Raw genomic sequence first — 23839 nt, 5'->3', positions numbered from 1 at the left:
CGACCTGAAGGACGCCTACTTCCATGTCTCCATTCTTCCTCGACACAGACCGTTCCTACAGTTTGCTTTCGAGAGGCAGGCATACCAGTACGCGGTTCTCCCTTTCGGGCTAGCCCTGTCTCCTCGCGTCTTCACGAAGGTCGTCGAGGCAGCCCTTGTTCCACTACGGGAACACAGGGTTCGCATCCTGAACTATCTCGACGATTGGCTGATTCTAGCTCACTCTCGAGACCAGGTTTGTGAACACAGGGACCTAGTGCTCCGGCACCTAGCTCATTTGGGCCTTCGGGTCAACTGGGAGAAGAGCAAACTCTGCCCAGTGCAGAGGATCTCTTTTCTCGGTATGGAAATCGACTCGGTCGCCATGTGCGCGCAGCTTACGAGCGAGCACGCGCAGTCACTGCTGACTTGCCTTCGTCAGTTCGAGGGCAAGAGTGCGGTTCCACTGAAACTATTTCAGAGGCTCTGATCTGGGACCAGTTCGGGGACGCACAGGTAGACCTGTTTGCCTCCCACGACTCGTCCCACTGTGACCTGTTTTATTCCCTGACCGAGGGCACGCTCGGCACGGATGCACTGGCGCACAGCTGGCCGCGGGGCCTACGCAAGTATGCGTTTCCCCCAGTGAGCGTTCTTGCGCAGACCTTGCGCAAGATCAGGGAGGACGAGGAGCAGGTTATTTTGGTTGCCCCGTATTGGCACAACCGCACTTGGTTCCCAGAACTTCTACTCCTCGCGACAGCACCTCCCTGGCCAATTCCCCTGAGGAAGGACCTGCTTTCTCAGGGACGGGGCACCCTATGGCACCCTCGTCCCGATCTTTGGAACCTCCATGTGTGGCTCCTGGATGGGACGAGGCAGGTTTGAGTACCCTACCACCAGCGGTGGTGGCTACCATCACTTCCGCTAGAGCATCGTCCACGAGACATGCCTATGCGTTGAAGTGGAACCTCTTCGTCAACTGGTGTTCTTCAAAACATCAAGAACCCACGAAATGCCCGATCAGTGTCGTGCTTTCCTTCCTGCAAGAAGGGTTGGAGCGAAGGCTGTCTCCCTCCACCCTGAAAGTGTATGTTGCCGCCATTGCCGCACATCACGACGCAGTTGATGGTAAGTCTCTGGGAAAGCACGACCTGATCATCAGGTTCCTGAGGGGAGCGAGGAGACTGAATCCTCCTCGTCCTCCCCTCGTACCCTCTTGGGACCTCTCAGTGGTTTTAACTGCCCTCCAGAGTGCTCCCTTTGAGCCTCTGCAATCAGTGGAGCTTAAGTTCCTGTCAATTAAGACAGCGCTCCTGGTTGCATTGGCCTCCATCAAGAGGGTAGGGGACCTGCAGGCATTTTCGGTTGACGAAGCGTGCCTGGAATTCGGGCCGGCTAACTCTCACGTGATCCTGAGACCCCGGCCTGGATATGTGCCCAAGGTTCCTACCACTCCTTTTCGAGACCAGGTAGTGAACCTGCAAGCGCTGCCCTTGGAGGAGGCAGACCCAGCCTTGGCACTGCTCTGTCCAGTATGCACACTCCGTGTCTACGTCGACAGAACGCAGTGTTTCAGGACCTCAGACCAGCTCTTTGTCTGTTATGTTGGGAAGCTGAAGGGAAAGGCTCTCTCCAAGCAGAGGTTGTCTCACTGGATAGTGGACGCCATTGCTTTGGCATACCAGCAGCAAGGTCGACCATGCCCCCTTGGTGTGACGGCCCACTCCACTCGGAGTGTGGCATCCTCTTGGGCTCTAGCGCATGGCGCCTCGCTAACAGACATCTGCAGAGCTGCAGGCTGGGTGACACCTAACACATTCGCGAGATTCTACAATCTCCGGGTGGAGCCAGTTTCTTCTCATGTACTCGCTTCAACTAGCCGGTACTAGATTCTGCTCAGGTGTCTTCGCTTGCTCGCCATTCCTCTCCACGGACGGGATACGTGCGATATTCCCTCAGGTGAGCCTAATAAGCCCTGAGTCTCCTCCAGCACTGTCGACGTCAACGCCAGAGTTATGCCACCGGCAGCTTTCGCGCTTGGCTAGGTGCCTCCATGTGCATGGTTCCCCCTCTGGGTGACCCCCACATGTGTATTTCCACTGTAAGCCTCTCTGAGCATGTGTCTTTCCCTTGGCAAGCCACCTTGCCACCCCTGGGGTTGAAAGATTCCACCTGCGGCTGGACACCCCAGTGTTACCCAAGCTATTCTACCAAAGTAGACCTCTCCTGGTGGCCACCAAGGAGGGCGCTACAACGGAGAATAGTCAAGGGACCGTGCACCTGGAGCGCAGAGTGAGCGCTGGGTTGCCGTGTCAACCCGCGCTGCAGCCCGGCAGCACACAACACGCTGAGGAGCGAGAGACCTGTCCGGGTTTTTGCCCGGTGGAGGCATTCGCTGATCTCCATCGTCTCCCAGAGTGTTGCGCAGACCTGTGGCTGTGCTTTTACACACACACCGCTTACACACAAGCGGTGACTGGCCAACAACAGAGGGGACTCAAGCTTTCTGGAGAAAGAAGAGTCGCGACTGGAGTGTGATGACGTGGTCATGTTCCCATATGAAAACATGAACCACCCACGAACACAGTCTCAACACGTTTGCCCAGGCATGTGAGACCGTGATTGTGGCCGTCAGTGAGGATAAGAAACGACTGCATCCAGAAACACACGGGTGGAATGTCATCTTTAGAAAGACGCAACTCACACCCATGTAAGCTCTTTTAAGAGACTCGCTCTCTCAGTGCTGAGGCACACAGGGGAAAAGATTGCGGCAACACTGACAGGGAATTGCAGCCTGTAGTGTCCACTCACTCTCGTTGAAGGCGCAACTCTTATTAGCTGTAATAACAGCCTTTTAGTGCTCTAAGTGTCACGGTTTATGAATTCACTGTCTCCTTTCATCTCGTCTTGCATTGTGTGTGTGTGTGTGTGATTGTGGGCGGGGTCGCTGATCGCTGCTGCTGATCAGCACACCAGCTGTGTATGATCAGCGCGCGAGCTGCAGCTGATCAGTGAACCCTATTTAGTCCCTCTGTTTTCACTCTGTTTTTGTCAGAGCGTTGTGGTGTTTTCCCCGATGTGTGATCCTGTTCCTGTTCCCGTGCTGTTCGTTTGGATTGTGGATTATCTTCGTGTCTTCGTGATTGACGTCTGTCTGGATTCCCGCACTTCTGCACGTAATCACCGCACAATGCCACAGAGGAACTACTGCACTGGATCACCGAGCTATATCACCAAGTTTGCCTACCAAGGTCCCTGCGTCACCGTCCATCTGAGTTGTGTCCGCCTGACCTGCATCTGTCCCTTTGCCAAATAAAGCATTTTTTACTTGCACTTGCATCCAGCCTTGTGATTGTTACACTAAGACAATGCACAAAACCAGCTGTAAAAACAGCTTTTCGGCGCTCTGAACAGTGCACCGTTACCAGCTGTGAGAACAGGCTTCTTTTTTTTTTTCTTTTTTTTATGAAAGGCAAACAAAAAGGCACCCCGCTGCCGTGCCATGACACCAACACCGATGAAATTGAGAGGTTCTCCTTGAAGAGTTTGCTCGTTCAGAAGACACTGCTTGCAGACAGGAGCATACATGAAATGCTCGGCTCCGAAGCGAAAAGCTGAAGATGCAATGCACCTCAGAGTAATATGGTGCGGGTATTTAAATGCACATAATACAATTTGGGTAGGGAGGTACATAAAATGCTAATAGGAAGTAGTAGAGGCTCTATTAGAGGAAAATAAGCTGGTTTGTTTGAATGATGGGTGTGGAACAAGGATATAGGTTCATACGGGACTGGAATCTGTGTTGGATTTGACACTATAGTGTCTAACACTCTGGCTCGAAAGTGTAATTGGAATATATGAGAAGAGTCTACCATTGGGAGTGTTCACTAACCAGATCACTACAGTGGATATTGAGACAGATAGAATGTCAATACAAGGAAGAAGAAGATGGATATTTGAAAAAGCATATTGGGAATAGTTTAAGTGGCAGCAATTGATTCAAATCAAGACACTGAAAAACTGAATGAGAAAGTTTGTGCAACTATCCTTGTGGCAGCATTAGAATCAATATTGAAAAGCAGAGGGAAAATGACAAGGAAAGCTGTTCTACTGTGGACAGACAAGTGCAAAGCTGTGAGAGACAGAAATAAGACTTTTAAATTTCTTAAAGGGCACCTATTATGCTACTTTTATCAAGATGTAAAATAAGTCTTTGATGTCCCCAGAAGTTGTGAAGTTGAAGCTCAAAATACCCCACAGATCATTTTTTATAGCATGTTAAAATTTCCACTTTTATTGGAGGTGAGCAAAGACACGCCGTTTTTGTTTGTGTACCTTTAAATGCATACGAGCTGCTGTTCCTGGCCCCCATTCAAGAAGTGTGCGGAGCTTCAAAAGCTTGTTCTCCGGTGGCAACAAAACATGACAATCTCACTCAATGAAATGTCAGAAACTGTACTAGCGGTGTTCAGTTCGAACCGGTGTCGGGCAATGATGCCTACAGAGCCAAAGAATACACTCACCTAAAGGATTATTAGGAACACCTGTTCAATTTCTTATTAATGCAATTATCTAATCAACCAATCACATGGCAGTTGCTTCAATGCATTTAGGGGTGTGGTCCTGGTCAAGACAATCTCCTGAACTCCAAACTGAATGTCAGAATGGGAAAGAAAGGTGATTTAAGCAATTTTGAGCGTGGCATGGTTGTTGGTGCCAGACGGGCCGGTCTGAGTATTTCACAATCTGCTCAGTTACTGGGATTTTCACGCACAACCATTTCTAGGGTTTACAAAGAATGGTGTGAAAAGGGAAAAACATCCAGTATGCGGCAGTCCTGTGGGCGAAAATGCCTTGTTGATGCTAGAGGTCAGAGGAGAATGGGCTGACTGATTCAAGCTGATAGAAGAGCAACTTTGACTGAAATAACCACTCGTTACAACCGAGGTATGCAGCAAAGCATTTGTGAAGCCACAACATGCACAACCTTGAGGCGGATGGGCTACAACAGCAGAAGACCCCACCGGGTACCACTCATCTCCACTACAAATAGGAAAAAGAGGCTACAATTTGCACGAGCTCACCAAAATTGGACAGTTGAAGACTGGAAAAATGTTGCCTGGTCTGATGAGTCTCGATTTCTGTTGAGACATTCAAATGGTAGATTCAGAATTTGGCGTAAACAGAATGAGAACATGGATCCCATCATGCCTTGTTACCACTGTGCAGGCTGGTGGTGGTGGTGTAATGGTGTGGGGGATGTTTTCTTGGCACACTTTAGGCCCCTTAGTGCCAATTGGGCATCGTTTAAATGCCACGGCCTACCTGAGCATTGTTTCTGACCATGTCCATCCCTTTATGACCACCATGTACCCATCCTCTGATGGCTACTTCCAGCAGGATAATGCACCATGTCACAAAGCTCGAATCATTTCAAATTGGTTTCTTGAACATGACAATGAGTTCACTGTACTAAAATGGCCCCCACAGTCACCAGATCTCAACCCAATAGAGCATCTTTGGGATGTGGTGGAACGGGAGCTTCGTGCCCTGGATGTGCATCCCACAAATCTCCATCAACTGCAAGATGCTATCCAATCAATATGGGCCAACATTTCTAAAGAATGCTTTCAGCACCTTGTTGAATCAATGCCACGTAGAATTAAGGCAGTTCTGAAGGCGAAAGGGGGTTAAACACAGTATTAGTATGGTGTTCCTAATAATCCTTTGGTGAGTGTATATGCTGCATAGAGATAGAACAGGTATAGTTTAGTTTAATCACAGTTATAACATGTTGTCACATTGCTTTTATCCACTACAAGTCTGTTGTAGTGTACCCTGTCCAAATGGTGGCCAAAACATTGCTAGTCAGTTTTATGAAGTTTATTGTACATCACACAAAAGATGAGGCGACCGTTTTCACTCCAGAAAATCACTGTAAGAGTTGAATAAATCACAGTACAAGAAGTGGCGCACTAAAGTCTTATCAATAAACTCTCTTTCTCCCTTGTATTATCATCAACATACACAGCGAATAACACAAAACCACTTGTTACAACTAACAGTAAACAAATATATACAGACTTTATGCCTTTTCGGGGGGTGCTTAATAAACTGGTAAGCATTATATCCGTAAAACAACTCATATGAACTGTAATAAAGTGCGCCCTATTCCCTTTCATTACTGCCGTGACCAGTAGTTACTGATCCATCCTTGAGTAACAACTTTTTACCAAAGCCTGTGTTTTGTATTGTCCCTTTGTATTGACCCTCGTTCACAGAGCAGTCTGGAATGAAATGATCTGTGCAGACATAAACGAATTTAGGTATATTTTGCGCATTACTTTAAAAAATAAAACGAATTCACTGCGTCCTCAGTGGCTCGGATGATGGGAGAAAATGACGACTCTTATGTTCACTCTTACATCCAACAACAGAACACCTGGATTGCTTACGAGACATTATCACTACAGCTGCTAGAGCGCAGAGAAAATGGCGGATAGCGTACAACTCGCTGAGGGTGGAATCTATGGTAATGCAGGACTGTCAGTCAGCGGCCGTGGGCAGGGCCTGAGCAGCCTGATTTGTGTGTATTCAGAACGATCAGGCTTGAGGATCAGTAAAGTGGTTTTTAATTGAAATCAGGAAATAAACAGAGATAATCCAATAAACAGACGATGATAACTTCCAGATAGTAACGTTAACACAAGACAAGGCACAGAAGCTAACTGAGGTTATAAATGTAAAATTCACAGTTTCTCTCCATCACCAATATGAATGAACGATTTTGCTCTGCACCTCAGTTTCTCATCAGATTTTCTGTCCAATTAGACAGTCCAATCATGCTGTCTAGATAGAATATTAAGAATATTAAGCATCTCAACTAAATTATAAAAATACACTAAATCTGTATCTAAGATCAGTCGCTTTTTCACACATTTTCTCAAACACGAATCACATGCACAAACTTGTGCAGTCCACAATGTATCCGACTCATTTAAATTTTAAACAGATTATTGTATTTTAAAGCACTATGGACGAGAACAAACATTAAAGGGATGGTTGATTATGATTTCACTTTTCTAACTTGGTGTGTAATGTTTCTGTTTGAGCATAAACAACATCTGCAAAGTTACAACGCTCAAAGTTCAAAGCAAAGGAAGATATTTGCTTTTAAAGAAATCGTTTTTTAAGGACTACAACTACACGACATTCCTCGCGGGTTAGTGACATCACTAACCCTCAAATTTACATAAACCCCGCCCCCGGGAACACGCAGTCCATGTTGAAAAGAGGAAGAGTTGTTATAGTAGAGCACATTTGTGAGTATACTCAAGCTGTTGCATCCATCTTTTCACATGCAATACAGTACATAACACAAATGCAATGGCATGTCACTCTGTATGCATCTTACAACAGTTCCCACACAAGCGATTGTATAGATTATCATGACAGAATATGCTAATCAATGACTTGAAGATAGTTAACTCCACATCAGCAACATAAATTCATCAACTAACCATTCAGAAACGTCCTGTTGCATTCTACATGTTGTCACTTCTTGAGTCTCTACGGTGACCGAGAGAGCTCAACGCGCAGCAACTGAAGAAAACACATGCAAATAGAAATAAACACATGCAAATAGAAAAAAAACACCCGCAAATTAAAGGGATAGTTCACCCAAAAATGAAAATTCTGTCATCATTTACTCACCCTCAAGTTGTTTCAAACCTGTAAGAATTTCTTTTTCTGCTGAACACAAAAGAAGATATTTTGAAAAATGTATATAACCAAAGAGTTGATGGACCCCATTGACTTCCATAGTAGGAAAAAAAAAATACTATGGAAGTCAATGGGGTCCATCAACTGTTTGGTTACAGACATTTTTCAAAATATCTTCTTTTGTGTTCAGCAGAAAAAAGAAATTCTTACAGGTTTGAAACAACTTGAGGGTGAGTAGCCTAAATGATGACAGAATTTTCATTTTTGGGTGAACTATCCCTTTAAGAAAACATCTTCATCAGTTTCACAACACATGTGTGCTCCAAATAACACAACCAAATACAGAAACGCGCTGCAAAAGTTCACAACACAACCAAATACAGAAACGCGCTGCAAATAGCACAGACCACAATGGAAATGTTTCCAGGGGAACCAAATAAGTGACGAACCCGGCTGGGACGTGCTTATTGCTCGTGAGCATCCCTATGCCCTACTCCCTTCGAAGGGCAGACGGTAGAGCTCTTGAAGTGGGACTTTGGAGTGAGTAGGGCACTAGTGTGCCATTATGTAGCCGTTTGGAACGCACTTAATGAAGGGAGCAACGAAAGACAACGTAATTTCCTCATTATTTTCACCTGGGATGTTCCCATGACAACGAAGCACGGTGTCCATCAGCTGAATAGCTGTTCTTACAACAGAAATATAATGCTCTTAACATAACGGTTGCAAATAAATATAGTATTTTTTACAAAAAAGCTTTTAAAATATACGTTATATATCTGTGTGTGAGTGTTTCAACTTTAAAACTTTGGACCCTACATTACTTAACATTTCTTATGAAACTTTTCTTTATGAAAATTTAAACATAATATGAAAAAAATTGCACAGTGTAACTGATGTATAGATTAATATCTTTCCCTCTAAATTCTTTTTCTCTATATTTTTTATTTATTTATTTTAGTTCTCTTACGAGAGGTCTCTCGTACTGCGTAAGTATCTTACGCTAGGGGAAAATCCCTTTTCCACGAGATACTGAAGCCAAGAAAATTATCCTTAATTTTGTATTATTGTAAAACGCGTTCGCTTTCGGAGGAGATCGGCCTGGAAAATTTGCAGCGTGGCCATACTGTGCAGCGCTGACGCAGCCTGCCCAGCAGCGGAGAAAGCGCGACCGAGCAGGCTTGACGTTGTGCGGCAAGCTTTAGAAGGTAGCGCCAGCTTAGCGCGCCGTCCAGCGGAGGGCGGGCATAAGTGGTTGGCTATCGCTTCTTCGACCGGCGGCAGCGAATGGTAGCCTCTGTTTTTAGCATCGTCAACAGCGGAGAATGCTAGTGAAACAGAAGAGCGCATTCTAGCAGAATGGGGGGCGTTCCAAGACTTAGCGACTTCTTCATGAAGCTCGGGAAGAAAAGGCGCTGGTCTGGACGCAGGCGAAGCGCGCTCCCCAGGGAGAAAGTATCCGTCCAGCCGGTTGTGAGCAGGCTGTTCAGGCGTAGTCCACTCGAGGCCGAGGCTCGCCGCGGCCTGTGCGAGTACACGCATCAGCTCTGACTCGATGCTAGCTCTCTTGCCTGACGATGCGCGAGCAGATGGAGCGAGATCCGCAGAGCTCACCCAATCCTCACTGCCCGATGCCAGGAGAGAGCAGGAATCATCTTCCCCTGACGCGGCTTTCTCATCAGCGTCGTCAGCGGAAGCGGCGGCAGACAGCGGCCGCTGTCCGTCAGGAAGAGACGCTGACGAGACCGGTGAAGCTTGCGGGCGAACCGGCGAGCTTAGGTGGGTGGGGGAAGGTTCCGGGACCCGCTGAGCACGGCGCTTTTTACGGCGCGGCACTACAGCGGGCGGGGGTGCAGTCTCGGCGAAGAGTGCCAGGCGAGTCCTCAGAGTCGCCATGGGCAGCAGCTCGCAATGAGGGCAGCCGCCGTCAGCGAGCGCGAGAGCTGCATGATCCTCACCCAGGCAGGAAGCGCAGATAACATGGCGGTCCCCGTCACTGAGTGTGGCTCTGCACGAGCCGCAGGATGGCATCTTTAAAAAGACGCAAGCTCTTTTAGACAGTGTGTGTCGCGGCGGCAAACACACACGCAGCAGAGAGAAAAGGATATGAGCGCCGGATAGCGCGGCGGGAAGGCGGTTGAAGGCGGCGTGGCCAGCGACTTCAGAGGCGACTCGTCCCGCTGCAGAGGCTTCTTCAGACGGCGCGGCTTCTCTCGGGATCCAGCGATGCGTGTGCTTCGCTGAAGAGATGAAAAATCAGAAATAGCTGCCTGCGAGCTGGATTTATAGGCCTAGGCCACGCCCGTTTCGGCGGGATGTGACGCAGTGGGCGCGAAGCACCCCATTGGGTCTGACGTCACGCTAGGCCTCGCTCGATAGGCTGCTGCAGTTGCCGCAGAGCAGCCAATAGGCACACGAGCCGTCTTGCCTATGTCTGCATGCTGCCGCAACGCGTTTTACAATAATACAAAATTAAGGATAATTTTCTTGGCTTCAGTATCTCGTGGAAAAGGGATTTTCCCCTAGCGTAAGATACTTACGCAGTACTCGTTCCCTCTTCTAGAGAGAACCGAGGTTACGTTAGTAACCGAGTACGTTTTCAGCTCATTGTTCTTTTCTCATTTATATTCTGATGACATTGAACATATTGTTAATACATTTTGTATATTGTATACAAGTTGTATGTCATAAAAAATGTATGTATGTTTTGCAACAACAACAAAAAAGTTGCAAAAAAAAAAAGTAAAATAAAGTAGACTTTTGAGCTGTAAGCACGTCCCAGGTGGGTTCGTCACTTATTTGGTTCCCCTGGAAACATTTCCGTTGTGGTCTGTTATTTGCCGCTGTTATTTGCAGCGCGTTGCTGTATTTGGTTGTGTTGTGAACTTTGGTTGTGCTGTGAACTTTTGCAGCGCGTTTCTGTATTTGGTTGTGTTGTGAGTATTTGGAGGAAAACGTGTGTTGTGAAACTGATGAAGATGTTTTCTTAATTTGTGGGTGTTTTTTATCTATTTGCATGTTTTTTTTTTTTCTATTTGCATGGGTTTTTTCTATTTGCATGTGCTTTCTTTGGTTGCGGCGTGTTGAGCTCTCGGCCACCGTAGTCTCTCCATCATTGTCCGACTCCAGTTTAAACATAAAAGGCTAAAAGGCAGAACAGTTTCTGACATTTTAGTGCTTGTCTGCGTGAGGTAATCGGAGCTGCTAACACACACACACACACACACACACACACACACACACACACACACACACACACACACACACACACACACACACACAAGCTCTTAAAGCTCCGCCCTCTGTGCCAGGAGCAGCAGCTCATTTGCATTTAAAGGGACACACACAAGGGACAATTTTAACATATTATTTTATTTTGAGCTAAAACTTCACATACACACTCTGGGGACATCAGAGACTTATTTTACATCTTGTGAAAAGGGGCATTATACCACCCCTTTAAAAAATGGTTAGACCGCCTCAGCATTACGAACAGCGCTGTACCAGCCTAAATTACAAGTTTTTCAAACTATACATAATAGTTCAGTTTCATATTAAATCTAAATGGCGAATCTATTACACTTTATTTTTAAGACACCTTTTAAGACTTAGCTTTTAAATGTTGCTTTGTCAAGCTATGACGAGTATAATTTACTGCACACAGACTTATTCTCACTACCTCAATTATTTGTGTGTGTTATAACAAAGGCGCTTTCTTTTAATATTCTATCATTTTATATTCTTTGAGTTTTACCTGGTCACAGATGTGCAAGGCAAATATAAGTGTAATAAAACCAGTGGATGGATATCTGCCATGTTTCTGCAGCCAGCGCTCTTGAATATATTTCAGAAAACCAGGATGGAGAATCATCACCTGAGGCCACAGAGAGAATTCACACCGGAACAATTAGACAATCATTATATTTATGTGTTATTCAAATATAATATTCAAACATGTCTTGAGAGTGAATGCCTGATAGGTTGTTTTATTGGTTGGTAAATACACTGAACAAAATTATAAACACAACACTTTTGTTTTTGCCACCATTTTTCATGAGCTGAACTTAAAGATCTAAGACTTTTTCTAAGTACACAAAAGGCCTATTTCCCTCAAATATTGTTCACAAATCTTTCTAAATCTGTGTTAGTGAGCACTTCTCCTTTGGGGGAGACTGATATCAGTCAGTATCTGGTGTGACCATAGGCGTCGATTTCGGGGGGGACGGGGGGGACGGGGGGGACGCGTACCCACCAGATTTCGTCATGAGTCATTTTGTACCCACCACTTTTAACTTCCGTCCATATTAATTTGACTTTTGGTTCGATTTTTTTGACCGTTTTCAGTGGTTGTGAGGAGCAATATGAGAGAGAAATTTGGTAATCATTGTCTGACCCAACAAAAAAACATTATAATATTCATTTTATTTTATTTTCCGTGTTCGCATTTATGAGGGAAAAAACAACGTGTCAGTTCTCGGTTACGGACGTGAGCGCTCTGAAAGCGGCACTAAAAGACTGCTTTAAAACTTTCACAGAGACCTCAAACAGAACAGCTGCCTTTCTTTAAATTGAATTTCGTTTTGTATTAATTATATCTTAATTTTAATCAATGTTTCATGAACCAATTGCCTGGATTTAATAAATAATAAGTAAATATAGCAGATAATCACGACACTGGAGGCGCGGCGAGTGAACTGGAGTTCGTCTCATAAATGAACCGAAACTCAGCGTATAATGCACATTCATATTTACAGAGTATTTAGACACATTTAGATGCAGTCATAATCATACTTTTACCGGTTCTTTGTGGCAAGCTTTATGCGTGCGGTCGTGCGCTTTATGCGTGCGGTCGTGCGGCTATATTACGTAAGCTCATTATCCTGAAGGCTATATAAGTAATTAAATTAATATAAAGGGGCGATTTGTCCACGAATGACTTTAATTAACAACTAGCCTACTAGTCGACTAGGAAAAAAACTTTTAGTCGGAAGCAGCCCTTATTCCACATATTTTCGAACCAGGCAACAGGACATCTGGGTTGAGCGAGCGACCCTGCGGAATGAACGAGCGGAGCGGAATATTCAGAAATGCGCTCTCCAGTCTCCACTCACGAGCTTTGATCGGAACAAACCCGAACCTCACTGTCTGCTGAACTTGCGCAGAAACATCAAAATATAACCAGCTTTTTAAAATGGTTTTTAAAACTAAACACTATTTTAGCACAAAATATGTGCTTATTGGCGATTTTTTTTATAATTATTGACAAAATTAGAATATAGTAAAAGTGTTTGTTTTGTTTTTTTTAAGTTTTGGGTGGGCCTGTTGAAAAGTGGGGCCGTGCCTGAGCTACAGGACATCGTCTTTCAAAACATAACCTGCGCGAAAGAGAGAAAAAAAATGAATGCGTCATTGTACCCAGCACTTTTGAAAATGCACTTCCGAATGCGTCTCTGTCCCCAGCACATTTCAAACCAAACTGACGCCCATGGGTGTGACCACCATTTGCCTCACGCAGTGCAACACATCTCCTTCGCATAGAGTTGATCAGGTTGTTGATTGTGGCCTGTGGAATGTTGGTCCATTCCTCTTCAATGGCTGTGCGAAGTTGCTGGATATTGGCAGGACCTGAGAACGCCGATCCAGAGAATCCCAAACATGCTCAATGGGTTGCATGTCCGGTGATTATGCTGGCCATGCAAGAATTGGGATGATTTCAGCTTCCAGGAATTGTGTACAGATCCTTGCAACATGGGGCCGTGCATTATCATGCTGCAACATGAGGTGATGGTCGTGGATGAATGGCAAAACAATGGGCCTCAGGATCTCGTCACAGTATCTCTGTGCATTCAAAATGCCATCAATAAAATGCACCTGTGTTCGTTGTCCATAACATACACCCAGTGTTGGGGAGTAACGGAATACATGTACCGGCGTTACGTATTCAGAATACAAATTATGAGTAACTGTATTCCGTTACAGTTACAATTTAAATAGTTGGTATTTAGAATACAGTTACATTGTTGAAATCAATGGATTACATGACGATACTTCTCTGTTTCACGAGTTTATTCACTCTCTAAATAAATTAGGGCAACTCCATGCATTTCCCAGAAGCCCCAATATGAAAACGAAAAAATGCGCGGTTTGCTTGATCAGTCACAAGTCACAACCAACCTCCTTTCAGCGTCCAAAGACTCCACCTCCAACCTGAAGAAGTATCTTAAAGTAAGTTTTTTTATTAGGGGTTCAAGCATGAAATGCTGAAACCCTATTGTAATTGTAAGGATTTGTAAAACGCATCGTGCAGGACAAACCGTAAGGCCTAGAGACTTGAAACCTGGCCAGATGGTAGGCCTCAATTTGGGGACAACCTATCAGAGTATGACCACGATTGGCCCATAAGTGGCGCTACAGCAAGCAAAAGTTCAAAATCGCTCATAACTCTTAGACCGTTTGTCTTATCAAGTGTCTTATATCGTTGGAATCCTTGGCTCAAGGCGGTCAAAATGGCTATCTCCGATTTGCTCGCCCTTCAGGCGCCAATTTCGAGTAAATTGCATTTTTTTGAAAAACCTATTTTTGCGAACTTCTCCTAGGTTTTTGGCCCTATCGGAACCAAACCACTGCAAGAATATTCTCTCGAGTCTGACAATCAATAATCATCCAAAAAATTCAAAATTTCAATTAACGGTCGATAAGGGGAAACAAAATCTTTGATGGCACCAGGGCCACTTTTACTAAAACGGTTATAAATTGTGAACGGAAAGAGATTTTTTTGCTAAACTTGGGATACATCTTCCTGAGCTCAATCTGAGATCACTTGAAAAAAATCGCAACAATTAGGCATTAGGTGGCACTATATAATGGTTATAACTTGTGAACAGAAAGAGATATTTTCATAAAACTTGGGACACATGTTCATGAGCTCATTCTGAGGTCACGTGAAAAAAAATCTTGACAATTGGCCACTTGGTGGCGCTATAAAATGGTTATAACTTGTGAACGGAAAGAGATATTTTCGCTAAACTTGGGACACATGTTCATAAGCTCAATATGAGTTGACATGAAAAAAAATCGTGACAATTGGCCACTTGGTGGCGCTATAACAGTGAAAAAAAATCATGAAAATAGCTATAAGCGCACCCAACCGTTAGTCTACTGAAAATTGGCACGCAGTGTCTTTGTCCAGGGTGCCATGATAGTCTATGAGAATATTGGTGTATCTCAAAAAACTCAGTATACGTCATTGGCACAATGCCTTGAAGGAGCCTTAGAAGTTTCAAGACCGTGTTTTTTTAACAAGAGTGACCTCCTAAGAATCCTTGCCGAGTCCAACAATACCAAACATGCCAGGTTTCGCCTTATGGTTTTTGTAAGTGTCATTTAGAGCTTTAAAAATTTGTGGTTATCTTCAAAGCCGTTAGTCCGATCGAGACAACAACAAAAAAACAAAGGAAATTTGAAAACATAGGTAAATAGCTAAACAATAATGCCAAAATGTTAAAATTATGATAGGAACTGACAAAAAAATAAATTAAATCCAATCAATTTCACCCATGGATCATTTTGATGCTCTCACATGTTTGAAACAAACAATGATGGATTGTGATGAAATTTGTTTTGAATTGGGACTGGCAAATCCCTGTCCATACTGTCAATGACCGGTCGCAAAGACCCGCCCACTTTAGTTACTGTTGCTATGTCTGACAAGCGACGCCACTCTCACACCACACCAAGTTCTCACGCAGTGAAAAATACATTGCGGATCAGAGAAAAGACTGCGCGCTGACAGACAAGTACTTTTGATATGAAACAAAGTCTCACCTTTCAAATGTAGTCATTTTTTAGAGACATTTAAACAATAAATACCGTTTTGTGACTCTTTAATGTGTCTGACAGGTCGTTGTAGACTCGAGGCTCAGTTAAAGCTGCTTGTGAACCGATCATCTCTTCCTTCTAGTTAATTTATAGCAGTGGTTCTCAAACTTTTTACACCAAGTACCACCTCAGAAAATATTTGGCTCTTCAAGTACCACCATAATGACCAATATGAAAATACAGTAGCGTAGTAGGCCTAACTATTCAGCTACAGTTATGCACAGCTCAAAAATGAGGCAGCTTAATTTCTAATAAGAATATTTATTATTGTCAGCCACTTTAAACATTGTAAAAACACAGTTTGAACATTAACAATGCACTGTGCTGCCTGCATACAGGCAGTGGTGGTAAGTAACGAAGTAAAAATACTTTGTTACTTTACTTAAGTATTTTTTTTCGGGGATCTGTACTTTACTTGAGTATGTTTTATTTGCATCTACTTTCACTCTTACTCCACTACAATATTAAAGACAAAGTTTACTTTTTACTCCAAAACATTTCCCCATGCCCGCTCCAAGTATTTATTACACTGGCTTTCCAAACCAATGAAAAACTTGGTTTTCTTTTGAAAAAAAGAATGCGTGAGGCCATGAGGTCTTTGCCAGCATACGCTCACGCATGTCTTACAGTTACATACGGCGGGGAGTCCTCTGGGTTCGGGCCGAACTCCGAGCTCGGAGCCCTCCCCCGGACAGCACGCCAAATACGCATTAAACTTTATTTCCACTAGTTGTATGTAAGTGTGAACTTGTGAACTGCAAGTTGTACATCAGGTTAAACACACCCCTTCCTGTCTCAGTGGCGTGTAAGAGGCTGTTTAGTATAGCAGGATTGTTATTTAGCCCCAGGAGAGCCAGGATGGACTCGCAATTTTGAAAATCAGCTTCTGCTAAAGCTGAAAAAAAGCTTTTACAACTTGGAATAGTATTCTGTGTAGCTTAATGGTGTGTTTTGAAGATATTTCAACTTAAAGAGATGGTTCTTCCTCATTGATATACTAAAACATATACAACATATGCAATACAAGTCTTATCTTGTATTTTGCGCATCTTCTGTTTGATGCAGCTAATGTTATGGAACATGTCTATTGCAAGTTCAACCACTATACTATGTTAAGGTGCTTCATTCTCTCTTATGATTGCAAATCTAACAAATTCTTAATTGCAGTATCTAATCTTTTAATTTCTTCAATTAAAACATTGCATATCACTCCCAAAACAATTGATCTGCTTAATTATTGATATTTTACAGTTAATTTGAATATTTACTTTTTACTTTCCATACTTAAGTACATTTTAAATCGGATACTTTTGTACTTTTACTCAAGTGATGTTTGAATGGAGGACTTTCTACTTTTACTGGAGTCATTTTTTATTTAGGTATATATACTTTTACTCAAGTATAACTTTTGAGTACTTTTACCACCCCTGCATACAGGTTAATAAAAAACTTAAATAATGATTCAATTCACATGTATTGCACCTAAAAGTGAAATAAAAACTGTAGCCTACTGTCCTTAAAATATTAATAAAAAAAACAGGCTGTGTATTCATATTTAACCCTTTTAAACGTAAATTTAAAATGTTTTGGCTGACCCCTGTGAGTTTTTCAAGGCAGAACTGATCACTTGACTTTTTCCAAGCGTCATTGCTTGTCACGTGACACACCGCAGCGCTGAATGACTAATTATCTGCTTTTATTTCTTTTTTTTAATTCAAAATATTCACAAATTTGTTAGCTATGGCATGAAATATTTGATATTCCTATTGTCAAATATAAGTGGAAGTGTTATGTTTTTTAAACACCTTTAAAACGATCGCGTTAGTTGAGCTATATGCGCCGTCATGTTAGTTTGTGCCACTGTTCAGAGAATCGTACCTGTTGGATTTACAGCACGTAAATTCATCCACTTCTCCCAAAATACATGAAAGTAAGTGGCCGGTGAACTGGGAGAAGAATAGAGTTAACTTTAAAGTTTCTTACACAATGTGTAAAACGTGCCGTCTAATTATAATGGCAATTATTATATTTTCGCTTCCATAGACATCAGTGTGTATTTTACCAATTGTAAATGTATTGTTTTTTAGTACTTATGTGAATTTAAATGTCTGAAACATAAAATAAACATTATGTGGTTAAAAACACTGAATAATTGTGATATTTGACAGCGTATAAGTGGCGCGCGTCCGGCTCAGCGCCAGCCAACTGCAAGCACGATTTGAATTTAGCAGTTGATCACGTGATGCACTGGCCGTTCTACTCACACCGGTGTAATCGTATTGTACGCTCCAGGGACCGGTCAAAACTGCTCACACAATAGACAGTAAATTTTGATCTTACGTGCGAAATTCAGTGATTCCTCTGCGTACCACAAGACGAAGCCTGCGTACCACTAGTGGTACGCGTACCACACTTTGAGAACCACTGATTTATAGCATTAAAATAAACATGAATGAACATAAAAGGAATGTTGTTTTAAAGTACTAAGACGTCAGTACACTTTGTTTTTCAAATTTAAATCCTCCTATGTTAATCTACTAACTCTCCTGACTGCTTTGTTGGACAAAATGGCGGATTATGATTAGTCAGATAGCCTGTTAATCAAACTCCCTGCGAAGGGTCAATTGAGAATGCCTGTGCGCACAATCCTGATCTAATCGACAACTTTGCAGTTGCACATAGGAAAGCCCGGAAAATCCCGCTATAATGTAAGAGAGCATCTTTTTTATGTATTTGGACCTAGGCCTAACAATGTTTTATAGTGCGCTGTCCCCATTGTTTTTTTGTTGTTTTTTTGTTTTGTTTTTGGTGAGCGTAGGCTACTCCTGATTTTGTTAGTCATCTCATCTCTTATATGCTGTGTATGATCATATCCTGCCCTATTCATGGTAGCCTACTCGCGGACATTGTGTCATCAATGTCATCAATTGCGTCATCAAGGGGCCCGCCTTGATAATCCTACTTAAGGGCCCGGTGTTGGCTTGTTACGCCACTGAATATAATTGTCTAAACTCCTTATCAAAATTACATATTTACAACAAATCTGACACATATATATGGGCACACTTTGAGTACTACTAATAAAAGTGGTGGAGATCAGGCAAGACTATAAGAAGACTAGGCAAAAGGTGCTATAACTGTAAAAACGCTTTAAAACCATATATTTCCTATGGTAAACTGCCTGTATAGGCTGTAAATTGACTTTTCCATCTATGATGGCAGTTGTTAAATGCTTGCTAAATAAAACTTAATGTCTTTTGATGCTTGTGTGCTTAAAGGCCTTAAAGGCCTTAACTGCTTGAACCCCGATAAATGCTGCTTGCAGCTTTAATTATTATTATTATTATTAGCCAGGGGTAGTTGTCAGCTGTAGTTTTACTGGTCACCTTGCTATTTTATAGTTGTATCAGGTAGCTACCTGCTTAGTTGACGTGCGACTTTACATTCTCCTATGTGCTGATTTACTAGCCCCAGAGCCGTTGAAAGACTGACTAGCCCCATTTGACAAACTGTTTGAGTAGCCTTTGTTGTTGCATTACCAAGAAGTAATGTTGGTTTCTCAATACTGTATAACATTGTTTCATGTGGGTAAAATGATATTTGGTGGCATAGTTTAAAACAATTATATTATTTTGCCATCATCACATTCAGTTTGAGTTTCTGTTTTATTTTGATGGACCATTATTAGTGTGTCATTCTTAATGAAAGAACATTAATGTCAATATAGTCAGCTGTAACAATCTTGACATTTTTTATGGAATGTTTCATATCATCCTTATATGTTTTTATCCTGTAAGATCAGGAAAAGGGTAATGGAAAATGCAGGTTTCCTTCTAGTGCTTTTATTTAAAGGTGATAAGTTGAAACACCTATGCACTTAGTTGCTCAGTGAATTTTTTTTTTTTTTTTTTTTTGATGTAATGGCAAATTCTGTACAGAAACATAATATTTTATTTGTCTATTTGTCTCTACAGCAAATTATAATATTTCACACTTTCAGGGAGACTTAGGCCTAACACATTCAGCCAGTTGGAACAGAAAAAACACACCGGAATAGGCCTGTTTAGTAAGCAGGATTTGATGGCCGCATTCCTACACTTATAAAATGCAATTCAATGTGGAAGTAATCCAAGTATTCAGAATACGTTACTCAGATTGAGTAATGTAACGGAATACGTTACAAATTACATTTTTGGGCATGTATTCTGTATTCTGTAATGAAAAACGTTTTGAAAGTATCCTTCCCAACACTGCATACACCTGCCCATACCGCCACCATAGGCCACTCGATCCACAACGTTGACATTAGCAAACCGCTCACCCACACGACGCCATACACGTTGTCTGCCATCTGCCCTGTACAGTGAAAACTGGGATTCAACCGTGAAAAGAACACCTCTCCAAAGTGCCAGATGCCATCGAATGTGAGCATTTGCCCACTCAAGTCGGTTATGATGACGAACTGCAGTCAGGTTGAGACCCCGATAAGGACGACGAGCATGCAGATGAGCTTCCCTGAGACGGTTTCTGACAGTTTGTGCAGAAATTCTTTAGTTATGCAAACCGATTGTTGCAGCAGCTGTCTGGGTGGCTGGTCTCAGACGATCTTGGAGGTGAAGATGCTGGATGTGGAGGTCCTGGGCTGGTGTGGTTACACGTGGTCTGCGGTTGTGAGACCGGTCGGATTCTCTGAAAAGCCTTTGGAGACGGCTTATGGTAGGGTAATGAACATTCAATTCACGGGCAACAGCTCTGGTAGACATTCCTGAAGTCAGCATGCCATTTGCACGCTCCCTCAAAACTTGCAACATCTGTGGCATTGTGCTGTCTAATCAGCATCTTGATATGCCCCACCTGTGAGGTGGATGATTATCTCAGCAAAGGAGAAGTGCTCACTAACACAGATTTAGACAGATTTGTGAAAAATATTTGAGAGAAATAGGCCTTTTGTGTACAAAAAGTCTTAGATCTTTGAGTTCAGCTCATGAAAGATGGGGGCAAAATCAAAGGAGTTTTGTTCATAATTTTGTTCAGTGTATATTGAACAAAATTCAATATACTCTTGAATTTACTCACCTTGTCCCTGTTTGCTTTTATTGTGGGGTTTACTGGAACATATGTTCTAAAGAAAAAAAAGAAAAAACAAAGGGGAAAAATGCTATTATGACCAATTTTTAACAATTGCAATGCTTCTAGGGCAAACTTTAAATACGATATGTAAATATATAAAGCTGGTCAACATGAAAAAAAAACAAAACAAAAAAAACCAAGGGCTGAAGCAGCAGAGTGGGCACTGTTGAAATAAAGTGATATCTTTATGATGTATAAAGTCATGTAATACACTCACCGGCCATTTTATTAGGTACACCTTTGCTAGTACCGGGTTGTACCCCCTTTTGCCTTTAGAACTGCCTTAATTCTTTGTGGCATAGATTCAACAAAGTGTTCCTCAGAACATTCCTCAGAAATGTTGGTCTATTTTGACATGATAGCAACATGCAGTTGCTGCAGATTTGTTGGCTGCATATCCATGATGCAAATCTACCGTTCCACCACATCCCAAAGGTGCTCTGTTGGATTGAGATCTGGCGACTGTAGAGGCAATTTGAGTAAAGTGAACTCAATGTCATGTCCAAGAAACCTGTTGAGATTATTTGAGCTTTGTAGCATGGTGTGTTATCCTGCTGGAAGTAGCCATCAGAAGATGGGTACACTGTGGTCATAAAGGGATGAACATGGTCAGAAACAATATTCAGCTAGGCTGTGGTGTTTAAACAAAGCTCACTTGGTACTAAAGGCCTAAAGTGTGCTAAGGAAATATCCCCCACACCATTACACCAGCAACACCAGTCTGAACCATTTATACAAGGAAGGACATGCTTTCATGTTGTTTAGGCCAAATTCTGCCCCTACAATCTGAATTTCGCAGCAGAAATCGAGACTCATCAGGCAGACCTTTCCTGCCGGCGACGATAAAATGTTTGCACAACGAGGACGTTCATTTGGCGAATTTGAACTAGCCTCGAGTATAGTTGGTGCTGCAGGTAGTAATGCCGTAATAATAACAGTATAGTGGCAACGATATCCGTCTGTTCATTCTTTTTTTTTTGTCAGTTACCCGCCGAATTGACAACACGCTGATGTCAGACGCACGTCCGTTTACAAACCAATCAATGTCAAGATGCAGCCCACATAGATGATTACGACAGGACGCAAGTATGTCATGTAAAGTTCTTTAGTGCGCTTGCATAATTGCAGTGTGAAACCAAACCAAAACTAACCGAATGTATAAAATGTATCAAAACATGAACTTTGGTTTGGACCTTAGTGCAGACTTTCAGGTGTAAAAACGCCCTAAGTTACTGTTGCCTTTCTATCTGCTCAAACCAGTTTAGCCATTCTCCTCTGACCTCTGGCATCAACAAAGCATTTTCGCCCATAGTGTGTGAAAATCCCAGTAGATGACTGAAATACTCAGACCAGCCTGTCTGGCACCAACAACAACGGCACATTCAGAGTCACTTGGTACATATGAAGAGTTCGGTTGCAAAACGCGATAAACGCCATTTTTTGACATTTGGATTTTATTATTGGAAATCACTGTTCAGATGTACCTTAATCTATGTGTGAATTGCTGCCATTAATAAGATTTAAAAATGTACATTTTAAGCCTACTACAAAATGTATTTTTTCACAAAACGCGATATCCGCCAGCCCAGTTTCTTTACAAAGTGCGATATAACGGTTAGGCTATTCACCTTATTTTCGAACGCGGAAGTAAATATGGGTCCAGTTTCCGGTTTTTGTGCGGCACTTCCGTTTCCTCGCTTCTCTGGGCTAACTAACGATATCGATTGCGAAGGATTATGCAGAGTTGACAGAAAAATGTTACACATGCCTTAGCAGATGAATACAACAAAGAACTAAAGCCCCGCCTCACCCAGGTCGGGTACTGGACCTGGTTGAAAACACTCATGCATCTAGCTGGCAGATTGCCAAAACTTCGCCGGCGCCTTCAGCACCGCCCTAAACACGGTCGAGCCAACGCTGGACTAAGTTAATATATCTATGGAGGTAGGCTATTTTGTCATGTCAAATGTATTAATAATGTCATCAGAATGCAACCAAAGCACATGATAGCAATAAGTAGATGGCTATAAATAATTATAAATCATACAAAATAAATGCCATGATGATCATGCCATGATGACTAGATTTTATACAGGGGTTACTATAATGATTTTGTTTCTCCTTGGAGTTTTTATTCAGACTTCGTAGCCCAGCCACTTTTCTGGTATCGGGTGATCTTCTGTAGGTCTTGTGTTCACGAAATGAAAAGAACAAACATACGGTCGTTTCTTCAAATGGGCTGCGTGGCGTGTCCGTTATTTCGGCTCCCATGTTAACAGGTTATTTAGAGCTTGCACACTGCCTGCGTGACACGCGCGTCTCAGGGAAAACGCGTGCATGCTAGAAATAGAATCAATGCCTATTTTTCACGCGACACGCAAGCGTTTTGGAAGCGTTTCCAGGCAAAATAGAATAGGAAAATATGTTTGTATGTCATTTTGATATGAATACATATTAATAAATGACATTTTGATGTTTGAATTTAGGTTTTGACATAAATGCAGATATAGCCTAAATGTAAAAATATATATATATTATCGATTTTCAAATATTGCACCTGTCAATACAGAACGAAATATTCTGTAGCCTATTTTGCCGTCAATACTGCCGACGTTGTCTTTGCTGCTATATATTTATGTTTAACATTAAGTGCCTTTCACAACTCTCTCCCCATATGTCGAATATATCACCAATGAGGCTTATCATGTCACCTCGCAGCAGCAACGCCTCGTCAGAGACGTTTCTGGTGTGCAAAGACATAGAAAACACCACGCAACAGAAACGCCACGCAGCCAGTGTGTCGCCGGTCGTATAGGGCGCCTGATTATTAAAATGTCAATAATTCGATGATTAAAACACTCCTGCTCCAAGTAAATCTTTCTTTTGTGCCAGTTATTATGACAACCTCTAACTGCACAATCCCGGTCTTCCTCGAAGCCATAACGATGAGTTTGTTGTTACGAACAACGCTCGCCAGTGACCGGAAGTGCCTGACCGGAAGTCTCGCACAAAATACCGCCAACTGGCTGCGTCCGTATTTCCGTTAAAAATAAGGTGGATAGAACGTTCAGGATGCTGCGCGAGCTCAGGATGTCACGCGAGGAGAGAGTCACCGCCGGTGAAGTGC

The sequence above is a fragment of the Rutilus rutilus genome, assembly GCF_951802725.1.
Source record: "Rutilus rutilus genome assembly, chromosome: 11".
In the NCBI taxonomy this organism is placed as follows: domain Eukaryota; kingdom Metazoa; phylum Chordata; class Actinopteri; order Cypriniformes; family Leuciscidae; genus Rutilus; species Rutilus rutilus.
Note: the sequence above shows the minus strand (reverse complement) of the source record.